Consider the following 21,217-nt stretch of genomic DNA (forward strand, 5'->3'; position numbering starts at 1 on the left):
TTAAAAGATACATCGGTACCTTTTAAAAAATCTTTAGAGGGCGTAAGTTTAGGAAGCATTGAAGTCAAACAGCCAAACTCCTTTTAAATACTATTAAATTTCAACTTATAATGAAATATATACGATTGAAACTCAAAACAGCTGTGATATAATCAAAAACTTCAATTTTGCTTTTAAATTTGTTACGAAACTACAGTCGAACCTCTATATATCGAACTTCCACATATCGAAATTTTCTATATATTGAAATCCCAGCAAACTTCTATGTTCATTACATAGAAAAATTGTTTCTATATATCGAAAAAATCTCTATATATCGATTTTTTTTCGAGACATTCGTAGATTTTTTTTCTACTTTAGACTGTTTGTCTCATGAAAAATGAAGGTTAGGGGAGAAAATTATGTTTACTTATGGTTGCTATGAAACTCATAAGGAATCTAGGGTTGAGGGGTGTGTAGATAGGTCGTTGTTTCGTTCTAGAATTTTTAAATTCCCTCAAGTTTATTTCAAATCTTAGTTATAACCAGTAACATTGTAAAATCAGTTTCAAGTCCTCCTTTTGTCTGTTAATTATCATTCCTAGTCTTTTTAGCTGCAGTAAAAATCATTCAAGTTAAGTAGATTGATTTTTTACTTTTCTTTCGATTACATTGTCGAAACGAAAATCCCCTAATGTTGCGGATCAAGCTGAATTAAAGAAGAATGAAGATCTATGTATGAAGGCGCAAAAATTTAATTTCTGTCATTTTTTTTCAATTATTAACTTTTATTTGATCCGATGCTCGTATCAATATGAAATTGAGTTTCATACACGTAAATTAGCTTTAATTTTAATGTTTTAGGATACTTTTAGGATAAAATAAGATCGTTTCTATGTATCGAAATTTCTATATATCGAATTTTTTCCCAGCAATTTGCTACTTCGATATATGGAGGTCCGACTGTACTTAGTTTTAAATAATAAAAAAATCCGAATTTAAACTGACTCTGTAAATATAAAACTATTCAACAATAAAATAAACGCACAATTTTGTCCACTGTTTGTAAAATTCCTGCTTCGCAAAAAGCCAAGGGAGAGAAAAATCCAGAACAAGCAGCCCATGAAATATTTTTAAAAACTTTTTTTTGTATCCTTACCATACCTTGTTGTCAGTATTACGAAATATCATTACACAAACACATAATCATTCGCACAAAATTTATCTACAGTGTAGTATGTTGGCATTACATTTCCATTTTCCACTTTTTTAAAAGTTGTATTTAACATATTACAGCAATACATCAAGTTTCAATCACACTTAGACAGGGTTGGCTTTCTGCCGGCAGAAACTAGTTTTTGCCGTGCCAGTGGCAGAAACTGGTTGAAACCGGCAAAAACCGGCAGAAACTGGCAAAAACTTTAAAATGTCTTTATTAACTCTAGTAATTAGTAAATGATATTTGTTTAAGTAAACTAAAAAATTAAACATCATTTCATCATTTAAAAAAATAAAATCCCATGCTAGTGCCCTTGATTTAGTTCAGAAAGGGAACTTTCCTATTTCAGAGGCTCGTAGTATTTGGATTAATTTAACAAAGGATAAAAAATCATGCAGGGGTGCTTAGGAAAGAGGAGTGACAAACAGAATTAAACAGGCATTACTGATTGCAATTTGCTCACTTGTATGCTTTCTCTAATTTGCTTGTGATTGAAATTATCATGTCATGTGCTTCAAGAAGAAAGTGCCAGAATTTTACTTGCCTAGATTTTGTACCTAATGTCACAACTTTGCAAAACAAATTGGCCCCATTTCTCAAAACTTATTTTTCCAGTCTAATTTTTACCTCAACCCCAGTTACTACATGGTGGACCAGTTATACAATAGATGAAAGTTTCATGAACATTGCTTGCTCCTTGATGCATTGTCTGCTAGCTCTTCTGTTTCAAGAATATTCTAAAATTTCTCATTTGTGCGTAGTAAACTGAGAACCTGTTTAGATTTTTTGAAACCACCTTTTCTAAGAGGCAATTGCAGGATCCAAATAATGTAACATTTGATTTTGAATTGTAATAATTTTGTAATAAAATTACAGTAATTTTTTTTTTACAATTAATTATTTTTTCCATGCATTTTCAGTTTTATATCAAGAATTAATTTTTCATTTTGTGAGTTTTTGCCAGTTTCTGCCGCAAAGTGGCAGAAAGTGGTTTTTGCCATGCCAGTTTTAACCGGTGTCTACCAGTGGTTTTAACCGCCTCGGCAGAAACTTGCCAACCCTGCACTTAGAGCATATAATGTATAGTACTGTCTCTATTTATGTCTTGGGTATCCTTTAGACATGTCTCATACTTTTCATACAGTTCATCAAACTGCTACCTTTGTTTTGTGTAGAATTTTTTTGTACTCGATGGAGCTTGGATTTTTTTCAAGTTTTGAATGGAAGTTTTTTTTTCCGTATTACAGTAGAAGACCGTTATAACGCCGACCTGTATAACGCAATTCTCTATAAACCGCACTACTTTTCAGAAGTAAACAATAGGTTTTGAAGTTTAAAAACTCCCTCTGTTTTGTCTTGAAAACATAAAAATTGTTAGGCAAATTAAATTTTGAAAGTTTTTCATCTTTCCGTCTTATTTCAAAGCTTATAAATTGAAAATGAGTACTCATAGTAAACAGAAAATACCAGATGACTCTTGAAAATGCAGCTGTTATGCAAACCATGAAGCTAGCAGAAGTGCAGGATTTTAATTGTGAAACATATTTATTTATGAACAACTAATTGTAATATTGGTGTTTTAATGCTCATTGCAGATACAACTCATTCTGAAGTGCTTATATATAGATATATTCTGAATATTAGTTTCAAAATTTGTGAAATGATCTATATAACGCAAAAACCTGTATAACGCAAAAGCTCTGGTCCCAAGGTGTGCGTTATAACGGTCTTCTACTGTATTCTGATTTTTCTCTTTTCATAATCGTTTCCTCGAAGCAAGTACGCGATTCATTTTTATTTATTTACTAACTGAGGGTGTTAAGCTTTTTATTTTTATAAGTGGGGCTGCGTATTAACTCCTCGCCATTTGCAGACCTAGTGTACAGACCCCCCCCCCCCTCCAGGATTGGCATCGATTCTTTCACTAAACCCCATTATTGGCGGATTGTTTTTGACACAGTATCCCACCAGGTGAAGTTATATGGGATTTTGCGATGCGAATCTGCACCAGCAATTTAGTTTTGCCGAGAATATTCAATGCCAGATGAAAACTCAAGGGATCATTAACATAATCATACAAAATGAGACAATTTTATGCATCCCTAAAACTCACCGGACTTTTGGTCTGCGGGATTTGAACCTGCGCACAAAGGCGTAAGAGTCGAACACCGAACAACAACGCCCTCTAGCTGACTTAATTATTACAGAAGTTAGCATGAGTACATTTAAATATTAATCCCTATTCAAAATTCAATTATTATTCAGGAGTTTTCCTAATTTATGTTATCGGCATTTCTTAATGTTTCACAGTAATTATTACGTGTGTAGCTAAGGTTTAGCTAAGTTTTCATATCTAATTACCAATTCTTACATTTTATTGTTTTTTTTTTTGAATTTAAGTTATAAAAGAGAGGGGAACGATGAGTTTTTACAATATTATTATACTTTCATATATGTTATTTTATTGATCTCTTTTCATATGTTTTTTCATCTTTCTCCAGATGCCTTTAAAACAACAGATATTTTCAATATATTATTTCGGTTTTCATTTAATTGCTAACACAGTATTTTCTCATGATATACACAATGTGTCAAAGTTCAGCATTTTTCATTTGGTTTTTAAATAATCATTTTTTTTCATCTTATCACAAAAGTCAAATTCTTCAGTAAAGTCTTAATTTGATGAGTTCTAATTTAATAACTTTGTCTTCATGTTGTGCTAATAACAGATTTATTCTAAAACTTCGAAACTTATATTGTTTTCTATAAAATGTGTGTAAAAAATTTGAAACCGAAATCTTAATGTTTAAGAATTAGACTTGAATTTTTATGACATGGTCTTGATGTCACTTTTGGTGTAGTTTTCGAAAAATTAAAAACTGTTATTTCATTTTCTTGTGTGATTCTTAAAAAAGAAAAAAAAAAACAATTAATTTGAATTTTGACATCTTGAATTCAAATTATGTTTTTCGCACTCACGAGTGTGTGTATGTAGGCGTGTGTGTTTGTGTGTGGGGGGTATGTGTGTTTGTGTGTAGGGGTATGTGTATGTGTGTGTAGGCATGTGTGCTTGTGTCTGTGTGCTGGCATAAGTGTGTGGGTACTTGTGTGCATGAATGTGTGTGTGGGGGGGGGAGGGTATGTGTATGTGTGTGTAGGCATATGTGTTTGAGTCTGTGTGCAGGCATGAATGTGTGGGTAGTTGTGTGTATGTGTGTGTATGTGTAGGTGTCTGTATGTATGCGTGTGTGTATATGCTTGTGTAGGTGTATGTGTTTGTGTGTGTATGTGTGTGTGTGTAGTTGTGTATGTATGCGCGTGTGTGGAGGACATGGATGTAAACTGGAGACGGCTTTCGCTGTAGGAGCAGCATCGTGAGGAGCCGGTCGACGGTAAAGGTGCGGAGGGTGCTGGTGGGAAAATAAAATGATAGGAATTCGAAACAGTCAAATGAAAACAATAAGCAATCGTGATTGCTCAAAAAAAAAAAAAAAAAAAAAGCAGCGGTTGTGCATGGTAAAAAAAAAAGGTGTGCTTCACACCCAGTAATTACATAGAGTGCATCCCTTATGAACCCCCTGGAAAACTATGAAATGGCGGGCCTGCTTGCGAGCTGCATTGATTACATTATACATGTACTTCAATTTGTAGTTTTAAAACATAGTTTCATTTTGTTTGAAAATTACAGTGAAAATTGATATTCTACACACAGTGTAGTTGAAATAGCAAAACATGATTTAAAGTATTTTCAGTAAGATACCGCCCTATAGCCAGGGCTAAGGCCGAAATACATGAAATACAACCGAAAATGGTATCTTACTGAATCCCCCATGGTATCTTACTGAAAGTACCATGCCTTGCCTTCAATCTTCGAGTCGAACCGAACCATTGTTTCGGTCACTCGTCTGGTCAGTGCTAATTCCATATTAGCTACCAGTTTGTTTGGCACTCTTGGCTTCCTTAAGAGGTTTTTCCACCTCCAGCTCAGTCACTCCTATGCCGACCTGATGAGTGCTAATAAGCACGAAACTGCAGTCCTCGGCTGGAATGACTGAGCTGGCGGTTGTATCTCATGATTTAAAGGCTTACACATTATTCTTCTAGTGTGTTTTTCTGTCGCTCTTCCGTATTCCGTAAGCAAGTTCCGGGATTAAGGAAGGCGAACACCCTAATTTCCATAAAAAAATTAAAAAAAATCAATTTTGAGAAATTTAGAGAGCCCCAGTGTTCTTCTTTCTAAATCAGCAATTGTTTTTTAAATCGATGAATTATTGAGAAAACTAGAAGACATTTACCTACTAAACTCAAATGCGCTGCTTATAACTGAAATTTAATTTTTACTTCTTGATTTTCTCATAATTACAAATACAAATGTGACGACCGGCAGCAAACTCTGGGCCCAGCTAGGCTGGTCTTAGTCAGTTTATAAGTCTCCAATGAAGATCAATGGCCCTCTTAAAGCTATCCACCTTTTTGCTCATTACCACCTCTTCTGAGCGTAATTTATTAAGTGTATCGGTTTCATACAGGTTACGGCCCGTCCAGATTGACTAAGCTCCCAAAAGGAGCGAATAAGTCTCTGGATTCCGTAGCTTTGCATGAATTTCAGGCAAATTAGATTCTAGATACTAACTTGCAATTCTGTCTTAGCTTTAGCCATATTTGCAATAATGCTATCGGAGTTTTCTTGGTAAAAAGGGATGGTACCATGCTAGAATTTCAAGTCTGCGTAAGTTTCGTCTAGAAGTTCAAGAGAAACGACTTGCATTAATTAGGAAGATTTCTGAATGCTTCAGAAAGATTCCAGGATAATTTCAGGAAGCGTACTGAATTTTAGCGGAAAGCATCCCTGTTCTTTGCAAGATACGTTACTTGCAGAAATTGGGCACATTAGCTGCCCATTATTTTCCGGTGAAGTTTCTAAGTAGTTTTTGCAGTGTGACGAAAAATAGACCCACGGATTAAAAACTATTTTTCGTCCAAAAAAAAAAAAAAAAAAAAAAAAAAAAAAAAATCCCGTTTTTCTGTTTTTCTCTTAAATGTGAGCAAGACACTTTCGTAGAACATGTTCATAGATCTCATTCGTCAGATGGAAATGCTGTAAACAATGGGTGACAATTATGTGACCCAGGTGAGCTCTAGCAACAACCGAAGCCACTGAACATGAATTAGCTCTAAAAATACCCGGATCACTGGGAGAACCTTGGTTAAGAGTTAAAGCAGGATTCAGAAGAAAAACAAACCGGAATTTCTGAGACAGTTCTAATTTTTATCTTTTGAAATTTAGTAGTTTCACAACTACTTGGCAATGAAAATAAATAAATAAATAAATAAATGCAGAATAAGATAAAGAGCCCTAAAGCTGATATCTTCAAATAAAACAGATATTTAATGTGTTACAAATTTTCTAAAACATTCAGAAAGAGTACATTTCTTAAGAAGAAAGACAAACTCAAACCTTTTGAATTCTAGACAAAGCACCTAATACTTTAAGTCTCACTAAATCAGAAGCTCCAAGAAAATTTCCTCTTACATAGTTCATTACATTCTCAGATTTCGATTGGTGTCAAAATTTTGCATGTACGAGTATGTTTCACCACCTAATTTGCAAATGAAATGAACGTTAATAACCTTTATAATTAATGTCTCTGTTAATTCAGTTCTACTTCGTTTGATACAGGAACTAATGGAAAATCCAAGGAAGTTGCATACAAACCTATATAGGTTTGCTTATTTCACGTGACTCGCTTTTACCAACTACAAAGAAAATATTTTAAACCACAGACACTATGCGAAATCTTACTACTATTATATATGAGAAAGTTAGTCGGGATGGATGTTTGTTACTCTTTCGGGCAAGAACTACTGAATGGTTTCTAAGGAACCTTTACCATAATCTAGCTCATGCATCAGAATAACATACAGGGTAGTTTTTGTAACCAGGGCCGATCCTAGACTGTCGGCCGCCCGTGTGCAAAGAACTAATGTGCCGCCCTTGAAGAGCAGTTTGCATGTTTTGACTATAACGCCCAATAATATTCCTTATAAATCTTCCTTCAAATTTCTGTATCAAGTTCTAATTTGAAAAAAAAAAAAAAAAAAAAAAAAAAAAAAAAAAAAAAAAAAAAAAGAAAAAGGATGAATTTATGTAAAAAGTTAAAAAAAAAAAAAAAAAAAACTCCTTAGGTAAAGGTTATATCTTTGAAGAAAGTAATAGGTACAAAAAATTTACTAATTGTAAAAACGCATTTTATAGTCTGTCTTCGGTGACATCAGAGAAAAGACGGAGGAAGGAGAAACGAGGGGGGGGGGGGGGGATCGCCCCCAGAAAATATTCGAAATTGGCGTATGAAAAATAGCTTAAATTAAAAGAATCTTTGGTTGTGTTTAGTTGCAAGGACAAAAGAGTCGGGAACATTCAAGGACCATGGAGAAATTTTTAATATTGACGTCAAAAATTGCAATTTTAGGAAATTTTTCGAGACTTGAGGGGAAAGTAATGTTGAAGTTCTTCCCTAAAATTCTTTAAAAATTGATTTTAAATTGCAGCTATTTTTTGTGACCTTAGTTTAGAAAGGATCGGCGCTCTTCCAGAAAATTTTCTGAAACGGAAGTTTTAAACAAGCAATTTTTGGTTATCTTTGTTGACGTTGCTGGAGGGAGGGAGATTCGGTCGTCTCCTATTTAAAGTTTTCAAAATTGAAGTTTATAACTCAAATTTAGGCTGTCTTTGGTGACGATAGGGGGTATAGCATCTTTACTCTAGCAATTTATCGGCACTATTTTTTCAAAAAACACATTTTTCGCTAAATTTGGACACGATAGGGGAAACAGGAAAATATTCCGAACTAAGAGAAATATTTTTCGGAATTAAAATCAGTTTTAAGCTATTTTTTGTGAAGAAAGGGTTTTAGGGCTCTAAAACGCGCTATTTTGTACTATCTTTGCTGACGTTAAGGAAACCGAGAAGCTTCAGCGGATCTTTCTGAATATTTTTCGATATTAATATCTGAAAAATACAATTAAAGACTTGTCTCGTATTGATGGGGGATGTCGGATGCCCTAGTTCCGTGAAAATTTACATAAGCCATCCGGAATTTTTTAGAAATGGAAGTCCCAAAATCGTATTTTAGGCATTGTTTGATAACGATGGGACAAAGAGCGATTGGGGATTTAGTGTGTCCTCAAGAACTGTTTTTTGAAACTGAAGTCAATTTCAGGCTAGTTTAGGCAGGAAGGGTTTGGTGCCTACACGGAACCATCTAAAAACGAAATTTTGAGCTATAGTGATTATGTTGGAGAAAAGGGGGATCCGCGATATTTCCCCCAAAGTTTTTCGAAACTGATGATTGAAAAACGCAATTTTAGTATGTTTTTTAATACGTTAAGTGAGAGAGGGTAGGATTGGGGGCCTCTCTAGAGACGCTAATTCATATCATCTTCGGTAGTAATCTTAGGGAATGAATTTCATGGCCCTCTACCGCAAAAATTTCAAAAAAGAAATTCGAAAAATACCATTGAGCAATTTTCAATGACATTAGGAAGGGCTGTCCACAGAAAAGATATTTGGGATTTTGGAGCCATCATTTTCTGGCTATGTTTGATTACATTAAGGAAGAAAGGATGAATAAGAGAGTTAATTGGATCCTTAAAATCGGTGGTTCAACCAGCGAAATTTTCCGGAATTAACGTCCTAAAAACGCAGTTTGAAGCCTTGTTTAGTCTCGTCGAGGTATCCTTTTGGATCTTCGTTTTGGAGTTACACTTAAACTTTTGGAGTAACCCGGGGCAAGGGTCCTGTCCTCCTGCCTGATCTGAAACCGGGCAGTTCATTCGTGATTTTAATTAGAAAAAATGCTGTAAAGGAGGAAAATCAAAAATTTTAGTTCGTTGATTATATATGTTTGACTCTCAGGGGAGTCGCAACTTTACATTGACTCTCCAGTCTCCACGCATCTACGACTGCTGAACGCAGAATTTGTTGTTTGAAATGCTTGCGAGAGTATCCTATCAGCATAGTTTTTTTTAATATAAAATATGTCTTCATTGTTAAGGGTCAATGAAAGCTTGGGAGGCTGGGGATGAGCAATAGTGGCCTTTAGAAGGCACCCTTTCATGCTTCGGGGAGGTGGAGATTTCCGCCATTGCCATTCCCCTGTATCCATGCCTGATTACCAGTTCTGTCACAAATTTTGCAACCAAATGTAGCATGTGAGTAAAGAGTTGATATTAATGGATAATGGAGCAACACAATGTGCTCTAAGATTTCATTTTTCTTAATATGCTATGCTGTTGGAAAATTGTCACTTACTTTGATAATTGAACATCTAAAATTCTGCATATTTATTCGACTTATAATGTTATCTTGTGAGAAATTCTTGAGGAATTTTGCTTGATTAAAAGAACTATATGATGCGGCCTGCGACCACCCCTTGCTTTGGCCGCCCTTGTGCGGTGTACACTGTGCACACCTGCTAGGATCGGCCCTGTTTGTAACGTTGTGGGGGTAAAACCCTCCACATAGGCGGCGATAAAACACAATTTTCCCATAAATTCTCTAATATGGGGGTGAAAAAATACTCACACTAACATTATATCGCTCGTTTGGAAAAAGAGTGCCACTATACGAAATTTTTAATTTTTCTCTTTTTTTCGCTTAAAGGCTTTCAAAGGACGTTATCTTCTTTGAAAAATAATAGCAGATTTTTTGTTCTAATATTAACCACTGGAGAGCAAAGCAAACTTACTTTTCTTAATGCAAATTGCCTGAAGAGTTCAGCTTCAAACGCTTCTCCTGTAAAATTTCATTTCTTCGAATTGTGGCAGTCTTCTTCCAAATGAGTGAAATGTCTTTCGAAAGCTCTGATTTTCTTGCTGAAGATGGCATCTGTTTGAAATTTATACATCGAATAAAAAACGAGCTATCAGCTTTTTCGTTCCATGTTCGAAGACTTCTTTCCTCTGCCCAATTCAGTACTTAGTGTATCATCTCAACTCCCTGTCGATAGCTAGAATTGCTGTATTGTTGAATACTTTTGCTTTTTGTTCAAGACTTTTCTCAAATTAAATCTTTAAGTAACATTTTCCCACAAGATTGGCAAATAATGAATGGATTTGGCTGACTACACTGGTAAACAAGTTCCTCATTAAGTAAGTTGTGACTTTTATATTTTAGGGGATACTGAAAAAGAATATGACAATAAAAATATTCCATCACCCACAGATTTTTGAAAAATCCAAAATCTTTAAAATTTCAATTTAATGACACTTATTCAACACATATGCAATATTGTTTTCATTTGCCATTTTATATAAACAATTACAATGCTCAAAACCAATATAAAACACAAAAAATATACATTGTTTAAAGAGTTTTAGAAGAAAAAAAAGAGATTTTTAATGAAAGAATAATAATTCTTGTAAAAACATTTTCTAAATTTCATACTTTATGTAGCTGTAAATGCCTTAACTGCGAATGCGCTCTTATAGATAGGGTAGACGGGGGCATGTTTACGCATGGGGCACGTTGACGCAGCGCCCTTTTTTCAAAACGAATTATAAGTGAAGAGCCAACAGTCATAACAGATTGATGCTGCTCTCTACCACATGTTCACATATGTTTTTGAGCATCAGTCGAGTTTCGGTCTAGCATGTACTAGAAATAATAATCTGTTTGTTTCCAAGTTGAGTAAGCTTTGTGTTGAACGTTTTGAAGCTTATTGTGAATAAATAATACTTAGTTAAAAAAGAACAAATAAATAAAAAAATTAGCCGTATTGTATCCCTTTTGAGAATTGTACTTGTATGAACTGAAATTTTATTATTTTTTTTTTCACGTTAAAATTAATCCAAACTTGACGACGGGGCAAGTTTACGCGTTGATGTCGAACACCTTTACGCACGTTCTTACGGTGTCTTGCTTCCAAACGTGCCTTGACGCTTCTTTCGCTCCAAAGTGTCTCAAACGTTTTTAGTATTTTCAGGCTCTTTAGTTTTGAAAATCACCATTAATTTTTAAATTGAGTTACAGATTCGTATCTTATAGGTTACAATCATATAGTGCTGACTTCATGCCTATTCAGCTTTTACTTTATACACTATTCAGTCTGCAATACATTTGCTTTATTTTAACGATGGTAAAACGGTATGTTCGAAACACTAACTTAACCACGTTATGTGTCAAAATAAATATGTAAATGTGCCCCATGTCCGGGGCAAGTTTACGCAACTGCCTGGGACTCAAAAATAATTTTTTTAACAGTTAAAAACACAAACTGAGCAACAAATGAATACACCAATTTTTACTCCATTAACTGCTTCATAGAATCACCATGTCTAAAATTTTCTAAGTTGAAACATAAAAATTAGAAAATTCAATGAAAAAAACTTCGCATAAACGTGTCCCGGCGTACCCTATTATCACAAACTTCTCTAAAAAAATTTCCAACAGTAATCTCGAGCATATTAGGAGTAAACCGTCTTTGATATTGCGCTTCAATCGCAGAAATATCCTGGTGAAAGGCCTGGTTGTCGTTCACAGCTCCCATACTTTCAGGGAAAAAAAATTAAGTGAAGCGCCAAAAAATCAATTGTCAATGACATTAAACATTCTAATTTTTTGTAACTTTTTAACATGTCATTAATTAATTTTTCATAGTTAGGACTTCTATTATTTCCTAAGAATTGTGTCAAAGCATTTTTAAAACCAATCCATGAAGGTTTTCCTAAATCACCTAAACTAGCTTCAAAATTTTGGTACTTCGTAAGCATTCTTATTTGTGGATCAATGAAAATACCCTGGTTAATTTTTGCATGAGTGAGTGATGGGAAGTGTTCCGGCAAATATTGAAATCCACACTCTTCTTTATCCAATGCTTTCACGAAATTCTTCATCAACTTTATGTGTAAAGATGGGGGAATATTTTTTAAAAAGGAATTGAGGAACGGTTTTTTGGATATATTTTTTTCACCTGCAATATATTGTTTGCGCTCTAGCCATTTCTTTTTGATATAATATTCATGTTTTGCCCTGCTGTCCCACTCGCATAGAAAATAGCAGTATTTTGTTTAATCGAGTTGCAGACCAATGGGAAAGGCAAAACACTGTAAAAAGTAAAAACATGCTCCGATTATGATGTGAGTACTCACTTTCATGAAACAATATCTTCATATTTTCGTAAGATTCTTTCATTGTGCAAGAATAAGCCATTGGAACTGATAGCAGGGTATTTCCATTGTTGAATAAATACGGCCTTCAAGCTAGTTTTTGAGCAATCGATGAACAATCGCTGTTCTTCTGACTCATATGAGCAATTTAAAGCAAGACATTAAACCACTTGTATTATTGCAATAGCATACATCACCTTTTGTGGCAAAATATATATATATATAAAATTAATTTGAATTTTGACATCTTGAATTCCAATTATGTTTTTCGCAATCACGAGTGTGTCTGTGTGTGTGTATGTACGTGTGTGTTTGTGTCTGTGTGCAGACATGATTGTGTGGGTATATGTGGAGTGCGTATGTGTGGGTGCGTATATATGTGTGTGTATGTGTGTGTAGGTGTGTGTATGTGTGTGTATGTGTATGTAGGTGTGTGTGTATGTGCGTGTAGGTGTGTGCGTGTGTAGGTGTGTGTGTGTGTATGTGTATGTAGGTGTGTGTGTGTGTAGGTGTGTGTGTGTGTAGGTGTGTGTGTGTGTAGGTGTGTGTGCGCGTAGGTGTGTGTGTGCGCGTAGGTGTGTGTGTATGTGTGCGTAGGTATGTGTGCGTATGTGTGTGTGTGTGCGTAGGTGTGTGTGTAGGACATGGACGCAAACTGGAGACTGTTTTCGCTAGAGGAGCAGCATCGGGAGGGGCCGGTCGACGGTGGTGTTGCAAAGGGAGGCGAGGGGGGGGGGGAATAAAATCAAAGGAACGCCATTCAAAGACCAAATGAAAACAATGCGATTTCTCAAAAAACGAATATTACTTATATCGGTCTCGGTAAGTGAATATCTTAATGCTCTCTTGGAGAACGTTTCAACCTTGCAATCTTGATCCAAGTAATTCTCAGAACATTTTTTTTTTTTTTTGATAAATTTAAGTCTCACACAAAATAGTGTAATTCGTCTTGATGAATTTGATGTGGTTGGTCATTTATGTCAGGAGCATAGCTTAAATCAGATGCAGTAGAAAAAGTTTCAGCTTCATCCACTTCCATTGGTTCTCGTCGTGGTTGGCATCGTCACGTGTAAAATTTTCTGGAGGGGTGTAGGTATTGGTAATTCACATCATTATGAGAAACTGGTCGCATTGCTAAATGTAAGTCCGGCTACCTTATGTTTACTTTTTGCCGAGAATTCTTTAATGTTTGTGACACAAAAGTAGCAGTCAACTACGTGATCCTTTGTCTCACGCCATATCATAAGTATTGCAAATGACATACTTTTTCTATTTCTAACACTTTGTATACAACATGAATGAAGTGACCAGACCATATCTTGCTCACCTCTTGACACCCAAAGTACAAGCAATGGGCAGTCTTTATTAGCGGCGTAAAATTGCATCGATGCTTTTTGAAAGTTAAATCTAAACACACATAGCAAAAGAAATCAGATTATTTAACCCAATCTCTTGACATTTTCTTTATATTTTAAAAGAAAATAAGATAATTCTAAACAAAATTTATGTGACAGGACTTAAACATAAAAGAAACAGTAGTACATCCGTGCTGAAAGACAACTTTAGCTACCGTGATCTTGCATGACACCGAAATGATACGGAACGCCTAGTGCCATCTGCTCAAGGTCGCAAATATAAAAATTATTAAAGTGCTCTTTCTACTCTCTTGTTACATGTTGTATAGCTTTAATGGGTAAAAAAAAGTGTCTATGGGTTGAATGCATCGAAAAGAAAAATGTAGTGAACTTATAACTGCTATAAGATATCTTATATAATCCAAAACGTATAAATGAGATTTCTTAAAATTGCAGGGTGATAAAAATTTTTTGCAAACATATTCTTTTTCAGCACCTTGAAATCTATAAGAAGCACCCAAAGTAAATTGAGGAACAGAAAATTCGTTAACATTTGCTTTTCAGTGTTATTTTCCCTTTTAATGGAACTTTAATGCAATTAATGGTTTGTTTAATTTATTTGTGCTGATTGGACACTTATTCATTATTCAATCGACCAGCAGGAATCTCGCGAAACTTTTTTGCCGAAATATTTCAATAGCTGAGGCATTTTCCAATTTTTTTCAACTGTCGATTTTTTTGAAGCTATAGACTACGTAATACAGCTTTCCTGTTTTCACCATGTAACCAAAATATTGCAATTAAATAATCTTTAAAACTTTTGTTAAAATGTTAACTAATCCGCTAACTAGATTGAGCAAATCCATAAACAGCACGAAAACTTCCATTAATCTATCTTAGTGAGCAATTTCAAAAAAATCTTCAAAATTCGCTACTCATTTTGAAAACATTTCGGATGAAAATGTTTAGCATTATTTCACGGCCAACAAAAGTATCTCAGTATTTGGCGACAATATCTCTTTGACGAATATTAGTAAGAGATATTTTTAAAAAGTAGGGAGGGGGAACATTATTCAAGGTATCCCAAAACGATTACCGCAAATTTGGAAACATTTTGAATCGCACCAAGAACCCACAATTTTTGAAATCTCCCAAAATAATGCAAGTATAGAGAGAATACGGGCGGTTTCATTTTTTTTTAAACAGTTTGTACTTCAATAGCTCAAGTGTTTTAGGCTATGTTCAAAAAAAAAAAAAAAGTTAAATCTTTTTAAACAAGTGAAGTTTAATTTCATATTTTGGAAAATTTTCAAATTTGTCCTATATGCTTAAATGTCATGCTTTCGTTTCTAAATAAATACTATCTTGTTCCTCATACTTAGTGCCATTTTACTTTTATGGGTAAGGAAGAAGCTCGAATTTTCACGTCAAATCAATGCGTTTTAATTTCATTCAGTTAAAACTGAAAACGATTGAAAGTTGTTTCTCATAATTATTACTGACCCCGGCAACGCCGGGTATTTTTGTTAGTTACTAAATAAATTGTTATAACTACTAAGAAATTCACCATAGATAAACAATAAAATGACTGATAAATGGCTATATAACTTTACTTGCTTTAAGATAAGTAGGATTTCAACAACTTCATATCAGCGTTTTAAGATAGCTCTTCTAAACAGTAAGATTTGCTGTATTTTTAAGAATGTTGGGCACAGTTTTGCGATCTTTTAAACTAAAACAAAGAGTAGAAAGCTGATTTAATAACCTCGCTTGCAGAGTGTCCTACTGGGCTTTGTAGGGTTTTTTTTTTCGATTATGCTAAAAAAAATTAAGGCAGGGCAAAGTTAGACCAAATGGCTCAAAGATGCCCTGAATGACTGTAACTGTTATCATCCACAAGCTATTTTCAAAACGGGACGCTGCAAACTATAACTTTAATCTGAATGTTCGCAACTCCAGCGCTCGAATACGCTACCTTGCGGTGATTTACAAAACTGCCGAAAAATCTAAAACATTGTCACATTGCGTTCCACGTGTGTCTGTTGACGTAAACACAGGCAGTTTGTTCTGAGTATTTATTAACGCAATCGATGTCGTAGATTGCTTTCAGCTACAGAAATTGTTTCGTCCCTTAATAGTATTCTGGAGCTTCTCAAAATTATGTTAGTTTTCCTAATTTCCTTCTAGAAAGTGAGTTGATTGAGAAATGGTGAAAGCGTTAACACAAGAAAACTCTGGATTAACAAACTTGGATAACGTTATACCAGGTAAAAAATTTTATTGTTTTGTGTGAATTTGTAAGAATATGTTTTTTTTTTAATTTCAAAAGAATTTAACTAACCATATTTTACAGCAGCATTTAGTTGGAATAGACAGTATGCAAAATATTTTCTTGAATATATTATCGTAGAACGAAATGAAAAATGTTTAACCGAGAAAGAATTTACTTTATTGCTTTTTTTCTCAGCTGAAAGGTTTCGCCAAATTTGTTTAGGGTTATAGTTTTAGTATTATGCGAGCAAAGTACCCTTGGCGAGATTTCGCATGTTAGTTAAACTATTTTTAATTTTTATCATGAGTGTAATAAAATAGTAGAAAGATAACATAATTCGATAAGTAAAAAGAAATAATGGTCGATCAACTGAAAAAAAAAAACTACCACCATATATTCGTGAGAATTTTGTTGATGATTTGCATAGCATAACATAATTAAATCATAACTCAGAAATTAGAAACATTCGAAATAGAAAATTTTTTAATTAACCGATTCGGGAATTTGAGAAAAATAACTCAGCTACAAATGCAAAACATTAAGCTAAGCGCTAGCCAAGCAAAGCAAAGCAGTATCATCTTCTTTTGATAATAATTCGTAATGTCATATTAAATTTTCTAGCATTAATTGTTATTCTTGTCAGACCGCAATTATTACTTAGTTTTATCAAAAATTGATAAATATCGAATTCAACATCGTGGAAACGGCTGCTTAGAACTATGAACTGCGTTATTTGCATTAATTTCTAACGTTTAGTAATGCTTCTTGAATTCTCATTTCTTTCTACGTAATTTTTTTTTTCCTCAGACAATTCCAAAAAAAAAAAAAAAAAATCACTTCAGTTCAAATCGCCATTTCTTTTTAAATTTGAAGAACATCCTCTAACTTCTGAACGAAAGGATTTATTGTGATTTGTGCTACCTTCGACTTGTACTCTATATTGAATGTATTGAAGTCAACCCCTGCAAAAAGTTTTCCCGAAAGTTTCAATCCTATAAAACAGCATTTTTGGAAGAAGGATGAAGTTCTTTTCGGTAGGTGTTGTGTTTCGAATTTCGTAGGGTGAGAACATGAATGTGAAATACGAATACACTGTTATAGCTCAATCTTTTAGTATTGCCATCTTTGAAAGGCTCATGTTTTGTATTAATGAAAAAGCGTCAGAGCCTTTCCCCTATTTCGTTTCCCTTCATATGATTCAACTCGATTTTGTTACTTTTTAAGAAAGAATGTGGTTGTCTTCCTCAGTCAAAAGTAGTACTTTTTGTCACTGAAATTGATGGGAAAAAAAAAAAAAAAAAAACATGTACCCAGAAAATACTTTCATTTTCCTAACAGTTATTTTTTGATTATTTTTTAAAAATCTCCGATCTTTCAAACAAGGCGTGGTTTTGATGACGTCACAAATGATGCTCTTTGGCGCATCTTTCTACTGCGTTTCCACGTTATGATAATCCTATTCCTATTCAGAGTCACAGCTGACTACAACTGTATTTATGTCGAGGACTGCATACTAAGTGCCTTGCCCCCATTATTTTACATACCGATAGATGGCAGCACCATCACCGGATCGAACAGTTAATGAGAATTTAGAACTAGTCCAGGAGCTAATAGCTACCTGGTGCTAGCACCCCCAGAGGTATCGTTTCACTTGGAGGACATTGAGACCACGAGCATATTTAACGTCGCCCAGTCCCCTTTAATGACGACGGTGGGTCTTCGACCATGAGATTCGAACTCAGGACCCTCCGGCCCCGAATCCGACACTCTACCGATCGGGCTACCACGGCCCGTTATGATAATCAATTAGCGAAATAAAATTGCGCTCTATGCTTGCTAACAGCCATATCGTTGCCAATACAAGTGAGTAAAGATGCGAATTAAATATTTTGCTATGTGAATGGCAACACTGAATGGTATTTCATCATTTGTGACGTCATCGGCAGAAGCGTAAACAAAAAAGCGCACAGATTTAAGGAATTTTTCAAAAATATTAAACTTAAACAAATTATTTAAAAAATGGTCACATCCTATGTTTTTAAGCATGCTCTTTCAGAAAAAAATACTTTTAAAATTTTGGAAACGACCCCATTATATGTTCCTAAGAATTCGGCATTTATTCACTACAACTCAAAAGTCAATATTTTACTTCAAAAAAAAAAAAGCATTGTACTGGAAGTACATTGTGTGTACTTTTCAATGTAAATTACCCACCTTTTTCAGAGATACTGTGAAATTCTCAGCAGATTTTATTAGAAATGAATGTGTGCCTTATTTTGATGATTGCTATTTCTATTAATGTGAGAAGAAATTCTCTGCACCCTCAAATTAAGTGTCATGCCATTTTCATTTTGAGTTTCTCTCTTAAAAGCGTTCCAGTTCGCAACAGAGTGTTCACATAAAAAGGAAATTTTCATTTCGGGGGGGGGGGATTCCTCATAGGGTCAGAAATAAGATGAAAGGGCAGCTAAATAATTTGTTAGTTTAATTATATTTCATAAAATATTATATAAAAATTATATTATAACGTTAATTTTAATTCCATTTAGCCTACATGAATTAAAACTGCAATTTTGAAGCGTAAAAAAAGGAATGAAGCAGCAAAAAAAAAAAGTTTTTCTACTCGAAAATGGAAACCATTTGTCTTAAAAAACCGATTCTTGTCTCATTTCATAAGACATTTTTATTTGTGAAGTCTCACCTTATGCACGTATTCGTGAAATTTAGTGGGAAAACTACCAATAGCGTACTAGTATTAATTCTGACACTGAATTTCTGTATTCATGAGTTTAACAAAAGAATCGACTTAAGCTCCTGCAAAAACTGGAGTAGGAGTTTTTTTTTATTGGTTAATAGCCCCAGTAATTCGCCATTTAGACAGCGATTGCTGTTTTTTATCAACCTATAAATTTCAGCAATAAATACAACAACAAAAACATTGTAAGGCTTTAAGCTATATCTTTCTGATAATGATTCACTAAATTGTTTCAGAAATAAAACTATTTTGACTTAAAAAACTAATCTATTGTTAACACGAGAAAATGCTCCAGTAGTCGACCATAGAAATCCAGTGCTCGGTCATGTATGAGCCAGTAGTCGGCCGTATCATTTTCATTTCTCTTATGGGGCTTGAGTGAATAAATTTAAACAAAATTCAATGCGAAACTTGCAGTATAGCATTATACTTACACAATTAATTATTCCAATAATTACGAAAGAATTCTGCATTCTTGATGTCTTCGTAACATCTACGTTTATATTATTTTTCAATTTGCAACCTGTTTAGATATGCATCCCATGCGATATTTTTTAAAAATTATTATTTATCTTCTACATCACTTACTAAAGTATTATCATATACTGCGAAGAAAGAAATTATAGAATGGAAAAGAACCGGATTTTTTGGGAAAGGAATTTTGAAAACATGACAATGTAGATCCCCCCCTCCCGCCCCTGGCGCAAAAAGTTTTAACTGTGTATGCTAAGATAAAGACTGAATAAAAGAGTTGATAAAATTCCTGATCAATAAAGAGCGAATTAATGATCAATACGATTTAAATTGGCTGGTCCTTGTTCATTAAAACGAAACTTCAATATACGGAACATGAAATTAAAATTGTAGTTTTGGAAACAATTTCACTTCAACAAAGCAAGCAAAAATCCATTCAAAAAGCACTTAAAAGATTGGTAATCGTAGGCACATCTAAAACAAAATGTATCATAAAGATGGTACTTTTAATGTGAAAGAACTGAAGTAAGACGAATTATGTTGGCAGTGTACTAATCGGTATCTTAAATTGAAATTGTAGGTAAAAATGTTACCCTTTGCCGATTCTTTTTGGGCGTTTGCATCTTTAATTGCTGAGAGAGTTATTGAGATTGAATAAAGAAAATGCACAGTACTATCTAAAAGAAAACTCAATATACAGTTGGCTCTCTGTTTAACGACGCTCTATTTAACGACTTTCTCTATTTAACGACGGCTTTTCACGGTCCCAGGTGGTCCACTTTAGTGTTGAAAGCATTCTATTTAAGGACGCTCTCTACTTAAAGACGATTTTTTATGGTCCCTTGAAAGTCGTTAAACAGAGAACGAACTGTATTAACAAAACTATTTACAACTTCAAATAACAAATTTACAAATCGGACTCCATAAAAATCATTTTTTCGCGTTCCACCAATTCTATTTATTTTTTATCTCTCGTTCAGTAGTTCCCTTCAGATCCGAAAAGCGGTGGGCGGAAGGAAAAGTTCGAAAATAAAAGTTCAAGGCTAATTTGGTCAATTGCGACATCCAGGTCCGTATTTTCAAAGTTTTTTCTCGGGGGGAGGGGGAGGCAAAGGGTATGAATTCAGTGCATTTTATAGAAAGTACAAGCAAAAATGCAGATTTAAATTATGTTTTGAAAATACAGAGGATCAATTGCACCCCCCCCCTGCCTATTGCCCAGATGGCAGGCCTGTATGTGGGTAAATGGAAATCGAGAAATGGGGGGGGGGGATGACATCTTACAGCTTTCAACAAGAACATTAGTAAACAATGAATAAACTAGGGGTGGGTAGCAACTAATGCAACTTTAAAACCATGTTATTTTAAAACAAATTCAGCATACTTTTAAGCAAGAAGTAAATTTTGATTTCCTTGTGAAGGAAACCCAATGAGTTAAATATTTGGTAAGAAGCAGTTATAAAAAGTGGTACCAAAATTCGTAATAATTAGTCGAAATAGAATACAGGTTTCTTGAACCTTTGGTGAAGCAAATAGTTTAGCAAAATGAGCAATGGAGAGAATAACCACAGGTTTAACGCTCATTGAAATCATTTGAGCAAACGTAACTATTAAAGTATTACCTCTTATTTCCTTACAATGTGAATGTTTATTTATTGCTGATTAAATACTAATTGCTGTCTGATCATATGTTTTATCACTTTCATCAACGCATCATGGTTTGCTTTTAACCCCCCCCCCCCCCGAGAAATTACCATTTGGTAATGAAAAGTTGAGTATTAGAACTTATATTCTAAACCCAACGACGGACTGAATCTACAATTTGTTTTCAACCCTGTTTTTGAGAATTCTTCACTAAAATCAACATTAGAAGCCAGTAAAATGATGAAATGACTCTATTTGTCAGAAAAAGTTAAGGCACAAAATAAAACATTTTCTTATGAAGAAATAACGTTAGAAAGGGAATTTTTACTCATAAAACAGCTAAATTGCTACTG

The sequence above is a fragment of the Uloborus diversus genome, chromosome 4, assembly GCF_026930045.1.
Source record: "Uloborus diversus isolate 005 chromosome 4, Udiv.v.3.1, whole genome shotgun sequence".
NCBI lineage: Eukaryota > Metazoa > Arthropoda > Arachnida > Araneae > Uloboridae > Uloborus > Uloborus diversus.